Genomic DNA, 19209 nt, shown 5'->3' on the forward strand with positions numbered 1-19209 from the left:
CAGTTGTCGTGGTTTGGTGCGCTGTACATCGGTGGCATGTCTGTTAGTGTCCGATGAAATCTCTCTGTCAGCTCATTAGTTTAGGGCTGGTAGGCTGACGTCGTCTTATGTACTGCAACACAAGTTGTGAGCAGGGTTTTGATTATGGTGCACAGGAACGTCTTGCCGCGATCCCCCAGGAGGACGCGAGGTGCACCGTGACGCAATACAATGGCGTTGAAAACGAAGTCTGCGACGTCCTAAGCAGAACTTGTGCATAGTGCAGCAGTCTCTGCCTACCATGTCAGGTGGTCGACATCAGTCACAATCCAACAATTACCTGCTGGCGTGATGGGGAGAGGTCCGAGTAGGTCTATGCCAACGATGGCAAATGGAGAATCGGGACACGGAATAGGTAGCAGAAGGCCAGCAGGAGACGAAGTTCGTCGCTTCCGCCGTTGACACAGATGGCAAGGTGCAACGTACTTGGCTACAAACGTAGAGGTGCCTGGCCTTAAGAAATGGTTTCTGATGCGGCTTTTTGTTTAGTGAAATCCCAAGTGGCCTGCACATGGGTCGTCGTGAAAGGCTTCGAGGACTTCGTGGCGTAAATAACGCGAAAATACTGGAGCCAGCGGTGTCCATCTGAATTGCAAACGTAACGATGAAACACATTGTTATTTAGCCTAAATTTCCGTAGTTGTGGGCGCAATCTGACATTAGGAGTAGGTGTTTTGCGATTTAGGCGTTGGATAATGTGATTGCAATATGGATGAACACGGTGGCATGGGGCGCAGTTGGCATAGCGATTTGAAGCCGGCGTGTAAATAACCGCAAGGTGGGACATAGTGAGGGGTGACGCAGTGTTTTGCCCACCGGACGAGCAAAACAGTGGAAGGAAGAGCGAGGGAGAGCATCTGCATCTTGGTGTCTTTCGCAAGACTTATAGATGACGTCAAAGTCGTACTTTTGTCAAATGAGCACCCCACGCCCGAGGCGACCAGATAAGTTTTTCAGGGACGATAGCCTGCACAAGGCGTGATGGTTTGTAGTAACTGTGAACTGGCATTCGTAAAGATACGGTTGAAATTTTTGCCCATACAACAGCAAGTCACTCCTGCTCATTTACGGAATAGTTCTGTTCAGCAGCCGTAAGAGCACGACTAGCATACGCAATAACTCTTTCCCGTGAAGTGGCATCCCGCTGTAGAAGAACTGCACCAATGCCATGGCCACTCGCGTCGGTGCGGAGACATGTAGGTGCGTTCTCGTCAAAATGACAAAGAAGAGGGTCGGATGTTAAAGTATGCTTGAGGGCTTGAAAGGGACGCTCGCAGTCGTCGTTCCAAGCGAAAGTTGATACGGATGTGAGCAGCTTGTGCAGTGGCGACGCGATGGCAGCAAAATGACTATTGAAGCAGCGGAAGTAAGATGCCAGGCCCAGGCAACTTCGTAGGTGTTTCTGATTTTCTGGCCAAAAGAAGCGTATCACGGCAGCAAGCTTGACAGAATCCGGGCGAACGCCATCTTTGCTGAAAAGGTGGCCCAACACATTGATGTTCTTGTTGGTGAAATGGTCTTTCTTCGTGTTTAGCTGAAGTCCAGCATTAGAAATACACGTCAAAACTTCGCCCAAAGGATCAAGATGCTCACGAAAAGAAGAGGAGAAAATGACAATGTCATCTAGATAAAAGAGACATGTTTTCCATTTTAGGCCGCGTAGAACTGTGTCAGTCATGCGTTCAAACGTGGCGGAGCATAACATAAACCAAATAGCATAACGTTGAATTCATACAGCCCATCAGCCATCTGGTGTTTGAAAGGCAGTTTTTTTCTTTGTCCGCTTCGTGCATAGGAGTTTGGCAATATCAACATCATCATCATCATCATCATCAGCCTGGCTACGTCCACTGCAGGACAAAGGCCTCTCCCATGTTCCGCCAGTTAACCCGGTCCTGTGCTTGCTGCTGCCAATTTATACCCGCAAACTTGTTAATTTCATCTGCCCACCTAACCTTCTGTCTCCCCCTAACCCGCTTTCCTTCTCTGGGAATCCAGTTAATTACTCTTAATGACCAGCGGTTATCCTGTCTACGTGCTACATGCCCGGCCCATGTGCATTTCCTCTTCTTTATTTCAACTATGATATCCTTAACCCCCGTTTGCCCCATAATCCACTCCGCTCTCTTCTTGTCTCTCAAGGTTACACCTACCATTTTTCTTTCCATTGCTCGCTGCGTCGTCCTCAATTTAAGCTGAACCCTCTTTGTGAGTCTCCAGGTTTCTGCTCCGTAGCTAAGTACTGGCAAGATACAGCTGTTATATACCTTCCTCTTGAGGGATAGTGGCAATCTACCTGTCATAATTTGAGAGTGCTTGCCGAATGTGCTCCACCCCATTCTTATTCTTCTAGTTACTTCAATCTCGTGGTTAGGCTCTGCGGTTATTACCTGCCCTAAGTACACATAGTCTTTTACAACTTCAAGTGCACTATTACCTATCTCGAAGCACTGTTCCTTTCCGAGATTGTTGTACGTTACTTTTGTTTTCTGCAGATTAATTTTAAGACCCACCTTTCTGCTCTCCCTGTTTAACTTCATAATCATGAGTTGCAATTCGTCCCCTGAGTTACTCAGCAATGCAATGTCATCGGCGAAGCGCAGGTTACTAAGGTATTCTCCATTAACTCTTATCCCTAACTGTTCCCATTCTAGGCTTCTGAAAACCTCCTGTAAGCACGCGGTAAATAGCACTGGAGAGATTGTGTCGCCCTGCCTTACACCCTTCTTGATTGGCATTATGTTGCTTTCTTTATGAAGCACTAAGGTAGCAGTTGATCCCCTGTAGATTTCTTCCAGAATGTTTATATATACTTCATCTACGCCCTGATTCTGCAGTGTCTGCATGACGGCTGATATTTCTGCTGAATCAAACGCCTTCTCGTAATCTATGAAGGCTATGTATAGTGGTTGGTTATACTCTGAGCATTTCTCTATTACGTGAATGATAGTATGAATGTGGTCAATTGTTGAGTAGCCTGTTCGAAATCCTGCTTATTCCTTTGGTTGATTGAATTCTAATGTTTTCTTTACTCTGTTAGCAATTACCTTTGTAAATAGCTTGTACACTACAGAGAGCAAGCTGATCGGCCTGTAATTCTTCAAGTCCTTGTCATCTCCTTTCTAATGTATTAAGATGATGTTAGCGTTCTTCCAAGACTCTAGTACCCTTCCCGTCAGGAGACATCTTGTAACAGGGTGGCTAGTTTTTCTAACACAATCTGTCCTCCATCTTTCAGCAGATCTGATGTTACCTGATCCTCACCAGCAGCTTTGCCTCTTTGCATGCTCTCCAAAGCTTTTCTTACTTCTTTTATCATTACTGGTGGGGTGTCGTCTGGGTTACTGCTAGTTCTTATAGTATTAAGGTCGTGGTTGTCTCGGCTACTGTACAGATCTCTGTAAAACTCCTCCGCTATTTCAACTATCTTATCTATATTGGTAGTTATTTTGCCTTCTTTGTTCCTTAGTGCATACATCCTTCTTTTGCCTATCCCAAGTTTCCTCTTCACTGCTTTGAAGCTTCCTCCGTTTTTCAGAGCGTGTTCAATTCTCTCCATGTTATACCTTCTTACATCGCATACTTTACTACTATTAATCAACTTCGAAAGCTCTGCCAGTTCTATTTCGTCTGTTGTACTTGACACTTTCATGGTTTGACGCATTTTAATTAGGTTCATCGTTTCCTGAGAAAGCTTGCCAGTGTCCTGTCTAACTACCCTGCCTCCAACTTCCACTGCACACTCCGTAATGATACTCGTCAGATTATCATTCATTGTATCTACGCTAAGGTTGGTTTCCTCACTAAGGGCTGAGTACCTGTTCTGCAGCGACACTCTGAATTCCTGTGCTTTCCCTCTCAGTGCTAGCTCGTTGATTGGCTTCTTGCGTATCAGTTTCTGCCGTTCCTTCTTCAAGTCTAGGCGAACTCGAGACCGTACCATTCTATGGTCACTGCATCGTACCTTGCCAACCACTTCCACCTCCTACACAATTCCTGGGTGTGCAGTCATTATAAAGTCTATTTCGTTCTTATTTTCGCCATTAGGGCTCCTCCATGTCCACTTGCGGTTTTCTCGTTTTTGGTAGAAGGTATTCAAAATCCGCAAATTATTGCGTTCTGCGAATTCTACTAGTAGCTCTCCTCTGGCGTTTCTAGTGCCGATGCCATAATCTCCTACTGCCAGGTCTCCAGCCTGCTTCTTCCCTACCTTTGCATTAAAGTCGCCCACCACTATAGTATACTGTGTTTTTACCTTACTCATTGCCGATTCCACGTCTTCATAGAAGCTTTCAACTGAAGCGTCATCATCGCTGGATGTAGGCGCGTAAGCCTGTACTACCTTCATCTTGTATCTTTTATTCAGTTTAAATACAATACTTACCACCCTTTCATTAATGCTATAATATTCCTCTATGTTGCCAGCTATGTTTCTGTGAATTAGGAACCCCACTCCCAGTTCTCTTCTGTCTGCCAAGCCCCGATAGCAAAAGACGTGCCCATTCTGTAGCACCGTATAGGCCTCTTCTGTCCTCCTAACCTCACTAAGCCCTATTATATCCCATTAACACCCTCTAGCTCCTCGAATAGTACAGCTAGACTTCCCTCACTAGATAAGGTTCTAGCGTTAAACGTTGCCAAGTTCAGGTTCCATTGGCGGCCTGTAGTCCAGAGATTCTTAGCACCCTCTGCTGCGTTGCAGATCTGACCGCCGCCGTAGTCAGTTGCTTCGCAGCTGCTGAGGACTGAGGGCCATGAGTTATTTGGCGTATCCATGTGGGAGGTAGTGGCCAGATACTGCACCAGGGTGGCCAATCCTTCTCTGGTGAGGGAGTTCGTTCCCGGCGGTGGTTACCGGAGAGGCCGCACCCCAGGCCTCTTAATGCAGTTCCATCACCACGCGGATTTTTTAAATCCAGTTGGGAACAGCGCGGCACCAGGATTTGAGCCACGGACATTTTGCATTCGAGGCGGATGCTCTAACCACTACGCCATCGCCGCCTCTGGTAAATATATACTACCGGCGAGTCTCTTTATGGTAAATATATACCACCATAAAAAGACTCGTCGTCACGCGCAGGCGCTGTGGTGCAATGGGAAAGACATTTGCTTCACGTGCATGCGGTCAAGAGTTCGATTCCAGGGCTGTGCTTTACATGATAATCTCGCAAATATAGGTGATAGTTATACTAATGAATTTCTCATTACGAGTAGTCGTACTATCTGCCGCATTCTCAGCGAGAAACCACTCTGAAAAGAATAAATATAATAGCTTTTTCCGCCACCGCATCAAGGCCGGGCCGCCTACGGAAAGTCACGCCTAACCGCAGACCGTATCATGCGAGAAAAAATTTGACCAAAAATCTCGGCTAATCTTTGTCTCGGCTATTCTGAAGGCCACTTCAAATGGGGCCGGTGTCCCTGCAACACGGCTATGGAGCCGCCTAGAAGCGGCGAATATTTGGCTCTATTTCCCGCCTGCTGGCGTGTGCTCTCACCAGGATTTGACTTAGAGTGTATATAAGGAGATGGATATGGGTAGAGAAGACACAGGCGGGGCAGCTGTAAGTGTATATAAAAATATTTCAGCCCCAGAGCCAACAGTTGCTTTCCTGAGTCTCCTGAGTTTCACAATTTTCACAATAGTCTCCTGAGTTTCACAATTTTCCTTAGCGTCAGAGAGCATACAGCAGGAGCAGGAGGCTTGCTCTGCCCAGCTCACCTTTTCGGGATTGGTACCGAAGTCGCGGCTTTGTAATGCACTTCGTCCAGGGCTTTTGCTTTTGCTGCTACTGTTTCGTCCAGGACTCTTGGCTCTGCTGCTAAGGTTTCGTTCAGGACTATTGCTTCTGCTGCTACGATTCTTCCCTCACTAGAAAAGGACTTCCCTCACTAGATAAGGTTCTAGCGTTAAACGTTGCCAAGTTCAGGTTCCATTGGCGGCCTGTAGTCCAGAGATTCTTAGCACCCTCTGCTGCGTTGCAGATCTGACCGCCGCCGTAGTCAGTTGCTTCGCAGCTGCTGAGGACTGAGGGCCATGAGTTATTTGGCGTATCCATGTGGGAGGTAGTGGCCAGATACTGCACCAGGGTGGCCAATCCTTCTCTGGTGAGGGAGTTCGTTCCCGGCGGTGGTTACCGGTGAGGCCGTGCCTCAAGACTCTTATTGTAGCTCCATCAACACGCGATTTTTTTTCCGGTTAGGAACTGCGTGGCACCGGGCGCGTGGTCTGACTGTTGTTGTTTTTACAGATTCACACTGTTTTCCGTTCTTAAAATTTAAAATGTTCGTTTGTAATAGCAGTGTTTGTAGCGGTTGAACTCCTTGTATCTTCACGAACAAATAGACACCACTCTGACCCTCCTAAGACCAAAATTGCTTAAGTTGTAGGTAGATATGTTATAGGTAGATATGTGCAGAGCTCACTTACCCATGCTGCTGACGCGGCCGCTCCCGCTCCCGCAGTTGGAATAATCTGTGCTTATTGGCTAAGAGGTGGAGGAGCAGTTCCGGTGGGCTTAATTCGCTGTGGAAGCTGTTTCGCCAAACCCAGCTCAAGCAGTGACAGCAGTCCGGCAACACTGAGCGTGTCTTCTGAATAAGTCTCTTTTCACGCTCTCAGTTGAATTGGGCGCTCGCGGTTTTTTCTACGGCTATCTCAGGGTTTTAACGACTCAATTGAGACCTGATTTGTCATCCTGGGGTGTGTAAAAGCCGAGATATGACTCGTTGTCCTCAAAGTGGCATGGTCTCCACACAAGATGGCGGCCCCCATATGGTCATAAGGTGGCAATAACAAGACCGTAAATCAAGGCTGGAGAAAAATTCAGCGCCTTGCAGAGAGTAAAGTGCGTTGTCGACTCTTGGGATTGGGTACACGTCTTTGCGCGTGATCTTATTGAGTGCTCAATCATCGACGCAGAATCGCAACGAATGATCCTCCTTTCGGACGCTGTTCCGCGCGAAGCCGGCGCACCGCGGGACGACCGAAGACCGCGGCGACGGTGGTCTTGAAGGCGGACCAGTAGGTGATTTCGCCTTCGTGGTTCTTGAACCAGAGGCTTTGCCACATCAACGAGGTAAAAGCGCACGTTCGTGAGCTGGTCGCAGGCGTTCCATTTGTTGAAAGCGCTTACGACTTCGTACTCGATGAGCCAGTCCTCGACGTCTTGTTCGTCGTTGCCGCGAAAAATTGGTGGGTCGAGTTGCCGAGGCACGCCAGTACAGTAGACTATTGGTGGTGGGGCAGCATGAGAAGGGCCAGGGGCAGTCATAGTGAATGGGGAGGGTAGCATTCGATTGTGAAGTTCCAAGTTGATGGGAACTCCGGCTCCTCCTCCACCTAGATATAGGTGTTGTACGTCGAGGAAGCTTCCGACGCAGCTTGGCGAAGGGTGCTTTAAGAGGCAGGTATGGCTACCAGTGAGCGGCGTGCGCGAGCTACTACTACTGCCACCGATCATTATCGTCGTCTTCAGTAGCAGCAGAGCGTCCGTTATTCAGATTCATTACAATATATATATATATATATATATATATATATATATATATATATAAATATATATAAATATATATATATATATATATATATATATTTATATATATATATATATATATGACGCTATGAGTAATGAGAGACGTGGCCTGGTTCATACGCAATGTTTTTTCTATTCTCGCTTCTTCTTCCTCATCCTCCACCATCAGTCACTGCGTTCCTATTTCACAAAATTCCCCCTCCCCTGAAAGAATGCGTGAGCTACAAACTATGACGCATGAACAAGGGTTGTCTCATCTTAGGAAAAAATATCACAAAATGGAGTAGTTTCTAGTAACACGGCCGTTTCTTGTACTTGCACAAAAACGTTCACAGGAAAGGCAGTCCAGTGACATCTAGGAGACCTCAGGTGAGCGAGGTTGGCTCTTGCGTTCTGGAGAGCATAACCATGAATTCGACGTCGAAAATGATGATGACACAGCCTGGATAGTAGCAAAAAACTAACAAGGTTGTGAGTCCTTGTATCGTTCGAAGGTTGGAAGTCTCATGCGTCGGATTTCGAGTCGTGGCTGTGACAGACGCATTGTATCTAGAATGCGTGCTTCTTTAGAGATGGTGATAGCTAGATGCCTGTATGCTGGTGGCGTGCAAGAAGTGCTTCCGCGTCTTTCTGGACGTTTTCCGTGTTGTTGTCATCTGTGTAACTGCAGGCGCAGGGAGCGTCTGTGGCGATGTCGCTTGATCCGGAAACGTCCGGCTTCATGTAATGACCCTTGGATCAAAGTCCTTAATTTTTTAAGTTGTTCAAGTTGTGAGTGTGCTTCCGTTAAAGGTTTCCTTCTTCGTAATATATTCTTGGTTTGGTGATGGCTCTGAGAAAATTGTGGGTGTTCATCGTCGTTGAATAAGGAGACCCTGTCGGTATTCCCAGCATAATTTACGAGTGGGATGCAAGCATGATTTCTGCCAAGAAAAGCAGCAGATACATTTTCGTTTTTATCGGCGAGGCTTGCATTGAATGGTGACTCCGTAATGTTTCGACTTTCTGTTGGTCCGGTTCCTGAGAATGACATTGCCGCAAACATGGCTTGACGTGGTTTCGATTCCATAGATTTGTTTCTTTGTGGGAGAATTCAGCCAAGCGTTCCTAAAGTACAATCGCTTTCGGAATGGCAATGGCTTGACAAGTTATTTGGCCGATATTTCAGGTGGTCAGTTGCGTATGTGGCGATATCTTGAGGGGTGCGATGAGAGTGACGAGCACCAGACGAGCTACTTGGCGCAAAACCAGGTAATTGCTTACGTAAGCAAGATGAAGAGTCAAGTATATTGGGTGCTTGAATATGGTCTTGATTTGTGTATAGTATGGAAGAGGTTAGCGTTAGTGATATTTGTGTAGATGGGAAACCAGGTGGAAGGTTCGGCCTTGTAGAAAAACGGCTGGGAGCAGATGAAACGGCTTGGAGCAGATGAAACGGCTATGAGCAGATGACTGACTTCGCCTGACGGGAATCGTAAACTTCTGCTGTGTGCTCGAACGCGTGAAGGCTGCGTATGACTGCGATTACTGAATTTGAGTGCATCGATATGACTGGTTGTAATTGAATATTCTTTATAGTCTTGAAAACATATCATCATTTCTTCTTTTATCTTTTGCCAAGACTCATAGTTCTTGAATATGAATTTAAGGTAAAATTTATATGCCTTACCGATGACGTAGTAGCTGAAGTTCATAACCATCTCCTGTTCCGACCAAGATGCAGCGGTAGCGTCGAGCTCGAACAGGTCGAAGCAGTCTTGTACGGATCCATCGTCCGCTGCTCCGGTGTACTTGGGGATGGGCAGATCACTATATGCTTCTGACATGATGCTGGTCGATGCGTAATGCTAGGTGCTTGTACCGTAGTCCTTTTATGCTCAGGTTGTCATGTTGAGAACTGCGTAGATGATGAGCTACTGATGAGGGGGCTGGCAGGTCTTCATCCTGTCGACTTGTGTGACGCTATGATGAATGAGAGACGTGGCCTGGCTCATACGCCATGTTTATTTTATTCTCACTTCTTCTTCCTCATCCTCTACCATCAGTCACTGCATTCCTACGACACACACACACACACAAACACACACACACACACACACACACACACATGTATATATATATTGTGACGACGAAGACCGAAACTGGCACTCTGGCACAGACGCTAATGCTAGGCGAGCGAGGGAGAAGAAGTAGAATAAGAACAGCTAGTCGAGGATCGGGTGTTGTCTCTTGTTCCCTGTCTAGTACATCACAATGGTGCAGACCGACAAGTGAACCCTCTGTGGGAAGCCACCGGTACGTGGGTTCGTCGTTCGTCGGCAGTGCGGGCTTCTTCATCGAGGAACGCCGTTCACGCTTCCTTGGCAATGGGGTTCCACCCGCCACTTCAGCTACCCTTCAATTCACCAGCAGATGGCGTCCAGGCCTCCCCTGGGGTTTTAGGGCATGACCTTAGTGACACCTTGCCACCGTTTCGCGGCAGGATCCGCACTGGCTCCTGTCCTTTGGAAATGCCGCTCACGCTTTCCATGGCTTACATTCCCGTTGCCGCACTCTTTCAACATACGAGCTGCCAGGGAACGCCACCTAGGTTTCTCTGCTGGTCAATGTCACCAGTGTGAATGCTGCAACCACTACTCATTCGCAGACCGCGATCACCAACGCTTCGGACTTCACACACGACAGCGCCGCGAACCTGCGGCGTACCATCGCGCTACTCCGCGTCAAGACTAACGAACTGACAGCGTCAATCTCCAAGCGAGATCCTACAATGTTGCCAGAATTGCGTGCCACTAACGCCGTATTGGATATAGCTGACTCGCACGACCTTGAGGCAAGCCCGTCGGAGCAACGCAGGCAGCTTTGGGGCACCCTGCTGCAGCTCTCAGACCAGCTCGACGGCGTTGCCTCAGTGATATCTGCATTCTCACTTGCCGCCCTACCATCGCCGTCTACCTACGAACTGCTGGAGTTCGACGGGGTCCGGAACGACGCCGATAGCTGGGTGGCAACCGTCAACGTGCTAGCAATGCGCGCGGCCTGGACAGTGAATCATAAATGGTATGTGACCGTCTTCGGGAAGGTGCAGCAGCGTGGGACCGGTATGAAGGTTGGAAGCAGCAGTCATGGGTGGAGTGGAGCGTCAAGCTCATAGCTGCTTTCGGTCCGATTCCCCGTGCCACCTGCCCATGTAAGTCGACGTTCTCTCAGGACGGAACTCGGGAAAACCCGACCTAGAGGATGCGATTCAAGCCCCTACCACCTTGTCATCTCTCGGTGACCAAGATGTAGGGAACAATCACGATCGTGTAACCCTGCCTCGCACAGGCATTTCTGCTGTCGTAATTAGCGCTCCTGAGGAGCACCGGCTCGACAGTGCAGCTGTGTCCGGTGGGTCCCTGATGACAAGCTTTGCGCAACGCTCCGCAAGAGGCCCCAACGCAGGTCGTCCGGTCGACTTAGAGGCACCGGCCCCCATCCTACTGGAGATTCTACCACCTAATAAGACAAACCTTTCCGCTTAGTCTAATAAAATCCCATCTGACCAGACGGAAGAGGATATGCGTGCGACGCATGACCTGCCTGAATCGGTAGAGTATGCGATTTCCGGAACCGCTTCCGTCGAGATTCTCTCGCCAGTACGCAGCGTGGCTTCAAGAATTGCTGTCTTTACAGCGTCCGGGATCCCCATAGCGGCAACGTTGCGCAAGTCACTGACTCCGCAAGTCACGGCGCAGGAGCCACGCCACAGGTCAGCACGAGTACTTCTCCCCAAGTTCGTGCACATGTCTAATCGCACCGAAAAACATCTCTCGATCTGCAAAAATTTCACAGACGGCTGCATAAGACGCTACTCGTTTCGTTGCCGGATCCACCATTTTCTTCCTGCCCTGTTTTCTAAAATGTGGTGGGACAAAGGAAAGTGTTCTTTGATCAACCTGCGACTTTGTCGATCCAGTCGGGGCCGCCCGCTAGAACCATCACCAAGAAAACCACACCACCGCAGGAAACTTCTACCACGAGAATGCCTGCTCGGTTCACCTAAGGAAAACCGGAGTCAAACTACTTTCTCTGAAAAGTCGCAGCGTAGCCGAGGCTGTAGACTGCCACGCGACAGTCAATGTCGTCCGGCGGAGTGATCATCAACAAAGGGATCAACCAGGACCCAGTCCCCACCACGATATGGTGAACGACCTGGGCGACATAGCCAGTGTCGGCCGCCGGAGCCAATTTCGACAAACTTCCAGCGCGGTCGGGGCTGACCACGGCGATGCAGCCAACCCCGCCCACCTGAAGCAATGTCACTGCTGCAGCTAGCCTCACCCACATGAACATTGTCGTGTGGCCCATTGACAATGCTTGCAGTCATGGCCCTGCGTGACGATGAAGACCAAAACTGACACTCTGGCAAAGTCGCGCATGCTAGGCGAGCGAGGAAGAAGTAGAATAAGTTCAGCTGGCTCAGGATCGGGTGTAGCCCCGCCGCGGTGGTCTAGTGGCTAAGGTACTCGGCTGCTGACCCGCAGGGCGCGGGTTGGAATCCCGGCTGCGGCGGCTGCATTTCCGATGAAGGCGGAAATGTTGTAGGCCCGTGTGGTCAGATTTGGGTGCACGTTAAAGAACCCCAGGTGGTCTAAACTTCCGGAGCCCTCCACTACGGCGTCTCTCATAATCATATAGTGGTTTTGGGACGTTAAACCCCACATATCAATCAATCAATCAATCAATCATCAGGATCGGGTGTTGTCTCTTGTTCTCTGTCTAGTACATCACAATATATATATATATATATATATATATATATATATGTATATATATATATATATATGTATATTGTGGCAAAGCCTTCTAGTGGGTCGCCCTTTTCGTAAAAAGAAGAGCAGCTCGTGCAGAAAGTCGGTCCCCGCATTGAGTGTCGCTGTTGTGCATTATCGCCGAGTGCCTGCCAATAAAGATGTTCACAAATTGGTGGAGAGTGCTGTGCCCTTCAAACACTTTCGTTTCACATTCGATGCTCTTGTTGCTTCGATCCCATAACGTGCCTTCTACCATGCACGAAGACGCCGCTCAGCAAACGCTTCCTCCTGCGACGACGCCATGTTCCAATGTAGCCTGCATCCGCGACCCTCCTGTCTTCACCGGTGCGGTTGGCACCAACTTTGAGAACTGGCTTGCCGTGTACGAACGCGTCAGCGTCCCCAATTACTGGGACGAGGCAGGTAAACTTGGCAACCTGTTTTTTCTACCTCGCGGGTGTGCCGGCATGTGGTACAACAACCACGCATCCGATTGCCCGACTTCGTCCGCCTTTGAAACCACCGTTGTCGACGTGTTCGGCCGTCTCGCCGTTTGTAAGCTACAAGCCGAACAGCGGTTACGCGAACGAGCACGGCAGACCAGTGAGTCCTTAACAAGTTACATCGAGGACATCCTTGAGTGGTGCAAGAAAGTAGACGCGAACATGTCAGAGGCTGACAGAATCACGCATGCTCTGAAAGGCATTGCCGACAATGCCTTTACCATGCTCCTGGCCAAGAACGCTCGCGCTGTTGCAGAGATCATTACACTAAGCCAAAGTTACGAGGAGCTGCAGCGGTAGCGCTTGATTGTCCGTCGACCACCCTCATGTGACGCTCATCTCTCGTTTTTGTCAACAGTTCCTGACCACACAACCTTGCTCACCGAAGTCAAGTCATTACTGCGTGAGGAAGTAGCCCGCCTGGTCTCTTTACTGGCTTTTGCTTCTCCGCAACATGCTCAACAGCCGTCAAGCACACTTTTGCCTCCCCTCTGCCAAGCCATTCAGCAGGAAATTGCTGAAATCGTTCCTGAATATCACCAGCCGCCTCCCGCATCTGCGCCACACAGCTACACCCAAGTTGTCGCCAGGCCGCCCCCGCAGATTCTTGTGACTGGCCTCCTTGGTTACACCAAAACTCTCGCCAGGCCACAGGCCTTCGGAAAAACTGTACCACTTACATATGCCGATGTTATCCACGTGCCCCGAATGTAGCCAACTATGCAGTCATATCAGCAGCCGGCTCGCCCGTTGCGTTCTACGACATGGATGGGACCCGCGATCCGATGGCGGACTCCTGACCATCGCCCCATCTGATTAGCTTGTGGTTGCGTCGGTCACGTAGCACGCTATTGCAATCGTGTGCAGCAACCACCAGTCGCCTCCAACTTTCCGAGCCAATCAAGCTGCTTTTATGAAAAACTGCCGCCTATGTCACCGTCCTCCCGCCCCGCTCCATATACCCACTGTTCGCCGTGAGTGACCTGCATGGCCGCGAAAGGAACCAGGAAGCGTTTTCTAGTGAAAAGACAATGAGACGGCGAGAAGAGTGCAGTGGTGTCGAAAAAACTTTCACAGTAGACCACCACCGCCGTGGACGAGTTTGCAGGCACTTGCGTATCGTCGCTGACGAATAACTTGCTTGGCGCAGATGTACCGCCTTCCTGCGGTTCACCATCTCCGCGACGTCGCTGACTGTCGCCGATGCGCCCACGTTCACTCGAGGCTGACCAGAAAAACTAGTCGTTGCAGTCCACGAGGCAAGAGATGCTACGTTGTCGAACTGCGGAAGCCCTGAGGAAAGCCCATAGAACGGGATAGACGTGCTTGTGGATGGTGCTCGTGCTTCTGCCCTTGTACATACTGGAGCCGCCATATCCGTTATTGACGCAAAACTTTGTAGATTACTGCGCAAAGTGACCACGCCAATTTCTGGGCTCTCCCTCCGTAAAGCCAGCGCCCAAAGCATTAACCCTACAGCGATAAGCACAGCATGCCGCATGATTCAGGACGTGATGTATGCCGTCGAATTCATAATAATTCTTTCATGCTCCCACGACGTCATCCTAGGATGGTATTTTCTCTCCCGCCACGACGCCGTCATTCATTTCTTACTAGCAGAAGTAGAGCTCACACAATTCTCTCCTTTGACACCGGCTGACAGCCCATCTGCTCCAAGCAAGTTACTCATCAGCGATGACACGCAAGTGCCGGCAAACTCGTTCGCGGCGGTGTCGGTCTACTGCGCAAGTCTTTCCGACACGGCTGCACTCCTCTCGCCATCTCATCTTTTCACCAGAAAAGCCTTGCTGCTTCCTTTCGTGGCCGTGCAAGTCACTCACGGCAGCACCACTATTTTTTTTTGTTCTGAACTCATTCCCGTACAGTGTTACATTGGTGCGAGGGGAATGTCTCGGCAGCGTGGAACCCATCGAAGACGCACAAGTCATGGATCAACCCAATGGCCCGCACTGCCAAAGTTCCAGTACGCTTAGTGCTGTTTCAACATATGCTTCATCATCCCATGATGTATTCGGTCCCTTCAATCCCGACAACCTTACGCCGCTCCAGCGTTCCCACCTTCTGGGCCTGTTGGAAGAATTGTGCTCTTTCGATGTCACTCAACCTTCTTTCGGTCGAACATCCGCCATTACGCATCGCATCGACACAGGTGCACCACCACCACTACGGCAACGTCCATATCGCGTATCCCCCACAGAACACCGTGTAGTCAACGAGCAAGTCGACGACATGCTTCATTGCGATGTTATTCGACCCTCTAACAGTCCCTGGGCGTCTCCCGTTGTTCTCGTTGCGATGAAAGACGGTTTTGTGGGGTTCTGTGTGGACTACCGACGCCTCAACAAGATCACTCGTAAGGACGTGTACCTACTACCACGGGTAGATGACGCAATCGACAGCCTGCAAGGAGCTGAACTTTTTTCATCCCTCGATTTGCGCTAAGGGTATTGGCAAGTACCTATGGCTGAGGACGCTCGACCGAAGACCACTTTTGTCAGCCCAGACGGCTTGTACGAATTCAGCGTCATGCCGTTTGGGTTGTGCAATGCGCATGCCCCGTTTGAGCGCATGATGGATACCGTTCCGCGTGACCTAAATGGCAAACGTACCTGTGCTACCTCGATGACGTCGTCGTTTTCGCTTCGGACTTCTCCACGTATCTTCAACACCTGCGGCATGTTTTAACGTGTCTGAGTGACGCCAGTCTGCAACTGAACCTAAAGAAGTGCCGATTTGAAGCTCGGAAGCTGACAATACTCGGCTGCGTCGTGTCTAGGGACGGAATTCCCCCCAATCCAGTCGAGTTTCGGGCCGTGACCAAATTCCCCAAACCGACATCCGTCAAGGAACTGCGCAATTTCGTAGGACTGTGTTCCTGCTTTTGACGCTTCATTCGGAACTTCGCGACTATCATATCGCAGCTGAAGAACTCCTCAAAAGTAACGGGCCTCTCCATTCGTGGTCATCACAGTGCGTCGACGCATTCACATCGCTCCGTCGTTTGTTGATGTCACCTCCCATACTCCGCCATTACGACCCTACGGCCCCTACAGAGGTACACACAGACACCAGTGTTGTCGGCCTCGCCCCGCCGCGGTGGTCTAGTGGCTAAGGTACTCGGCTGCTGACCCGCAGGTCGCGGGTTCGATTCCCGGCTGCGGCGGCTGCATTTCCGATGGAGGCGAAAATGTTGTAGGCCCGTGTGCTCAGATTTGGGCGCACGTTAAAGAACCCCAGGTGGTCAAAATTTCCGGAGCCCTCCACTACGGCGTCTTTCATAATCATATGATGGTTTTGGGACGTTAAACCCCACAAATCAATCAATCAGTGTTGTCGGCCTCGGCGCTGTCCTAGCGCAGCGCAAACCAGGGTTCCCGAAATGGGTCATGGTGTGTGCAAGCTGTACGCTTACAAAAGCCGAGACTAATTACACCGTCACTGAGAAACATTGTCTAGCAATTGTCTGGGCCCTTATAAAGTTCTGACCTTATTGTATGGTCGTCCGTTTGATGTCGTCAACGACCATCACGCACTATGCTGGTTGTCGTCATTGAAAGATTCCTCAGGCCATTTCCACGGTGGGCACTTCGCCTACAACACTACGACATCCGCATGCTGTACCGCAACGAAAGGCAACATGCTGACGCCGACGCCCTGTCGCGCTCTCCCTTGCCTGACGACACTGCCCACAGCTCAGCGTCTCGCCTTGCCATTTCTTCCATTAGCATTCATGCCGTTGCTACTGAACAGTGCAAGGATCAATGCATTGCCCCACTGATAGACTTGCTGACTGATCCATCCACTCTCGCGTTGTGTCTTCAAGCCCCCAATTTCACCGTTCGCGATGACCTCCTTCCCCGACGCAATTACAACGGTGATGGCCGCCTGTGGCTACTAGTCATACTCCGCAGTCTGCACTCAGACAAATGCGAATGCTTTCATTCTGATCCGCGATGTACGCACTCCGGGGTATAGAAGACTTATCACCGCATTCGCCAACGGTACTTTTGGTGCGACATGTACCGCACCGTGCAAAAATTTGTTCGCTCCTGCATAGGTTGTCAGCACCGCAAAACTTCAACGCACCTGTCGCTGGTAGGTCTGCAACATTTGTTTTGCCCTGGCAGGCCGTTTGGGCGCGTTGACACTGATTTATATGGGCCACTTCAACTAACGTCGGCTAGTAACCGCTAGGCCATTGTCGCTGTGGAACACCTCACGCGATACGCCGAAACTTCCGCTCTCCCCGCGGCTACGGCGAGCGATGTGGCCTCCTTCCTGCTCCAACGATTCATGCTGCGACACGTTCCACCTAAGGAACTGCTCAGTGACCGAGGCCACGTGTTTTTGTCTGAAGCCGTCGAAGCCATTCTCAAAGAGTGCAACGTTGTTCACCAGAAAAGTGTTGCTTACCACCCGCAGACGAATGGCCTCACCGAACGCTTCAACCGTACGCTCGGCAACATGATCTCCAAGTACGTCGCCGCCGATCAAACACATTTGGATGCCATTTTACCCTTCGTGGACTACTCATATAATACCATCCCTCAGATCACTACTGGCGTTTCACCTTTCTTTTATTATACGGAAGGCACCCGTCGCACACCATCGACACGATACTTCCGTACAAGCCAGATCCGTCTGAGTGGGCGCCTATTTCAGCTACAGCCAAGCTTGCTGCTGAGTGTCGAAGCTTGCAAACACCTTCACTGCGCATGATAGAGAGCTGACAAAAGGCATTCACGCTGACACGAGCACTACTTCGCCCACGTTTCTCCCTGGAGTGCTCGTCTGGCTCTCAATCCCTATCACTGCAACTGGCCAATCTTCAACACTATTGCCCCAATAAGAAGGCCCCTACCGTGTTGTCGAACGCACTTCTTCTGTAAATTACTTGATCGAACCCATACGAACCATTTTCGAACATGTGCCGCCGAGGGCGCGACATAGTCAACGTGGAGCGCTTCAAAACCTACCACGACCCGCTCATACTAACCAGCTGTTAGGTCGCCAGGCGGTTCTTTCTTCGTACCCGGGGTAGCTGTGGCGAAGCCTTCGAACAGTATGGATGGATGGATGGATGGATATGGCTGTACCCTTTAGATCGGGCGGTGGCTAGCGCCACCAAGCCGTAATACTTAATGAACCAAAAACTATATTTATTTTTTTCCTTAAAGAGTTAGTTTGAGGATTCGTATTTTGCAGTGAAGAGTTTATTTTCACTCGTGCCTTGACTTTAGCCAAAAATCAGATAACCTCCTTCTAGTTAAGTCCAGCCGCTTAAAGTCTATTTTGCCCTCCCGGTCCCTAAACCCCAGTGCTTTGAAAAACTCTGTGCCATCAACCTGAACTACAGCGTGAAGCCCTTTACAGAACATTATCAAGTGTTCGGCAGTTTCTTCTCTCCACAGGCACTGCATACCGTGTTTACCCGTTCATATTTCGCCCGATATGTCTTTGTTTGCAATACTCCTGTCCTGCCTCAAACCGTAGAGAACTACCCCGAGTATTTTGATAGATCCTTGGCCATTTCCTGCTTAAACGTTCGATAGATCTTTAGTGCGGGCTTTTTAATCATGCCAATTCTCCACATATCAGTCTCAGCTTCCTTCACCTTCTTCTTAACCGATAATTCTTTTTGGTTGGACCCCCTGCTGTTTTCCAAGTATTTACAAGTCAATGTTCTGGTTCGCTTCCGCCATTTTTTATCGACATTCTTCATGTACAAGTAGCTGAATACCTTCCTAGCCCAACGCTCCTCCCCCATTTCTCTCAATCGCTTCTGAAATTTTATCTTGCTGCTAGCTTCCCCGCCCTCAAATGATGTCCATCCCATATCACCTTGTACTCCCTGATTTGGTGTGTTCCCGTGAGCTCCTAAGGCAAGCTTACCTATTCCACGTTGCTTAATTTCTAATCTTGCTTGAACTTCTGATCTCATGCAAAAGACTGCAATGCCGAACGTCAGACCTGGAACCATGACCCCTTTCCATATTCCTCTCACAACATCATACCTATTGTAATTCCACAGTGCCCTATTTTTCATGACTGCTGCATTCTGTTACCTTTAGTCGTCACGAATATTTCGTGTTCCCTCAGATACTCGGTCCCATTGCTTATCCATATGCCCAGATATTTGTATTTATCTGTTATCTCTAGCGTGACCTCCTGTATTCTAAGCTCACTGCCTTCGTTGTCATTGAAAATCATGACTGCTGATTTTTCCTTACTGAATATAAAATATAACCTATCTTCCTCATTACCGCACATGTCCATCAGTCTCTCCAAATCTTCCTTGTTGTTGGCCATTTGCAC

This window comes from Rhipicephalus microplus, chromosome 1, assembly GCF_043290135.1.
Source record: "Rhipicephalus microplus isolate Deutch F79 chromosome 1, USDA_Rmic, whole genome shotgun sequence".
NCBI classification, from domain to species: domain Eukaryota; kingdom Metazoa; phylum Arthropoda; class Arachnida; order Ixodida; family Ixodidae; genus Rhipicephalus; species Rhipicephalus microplus.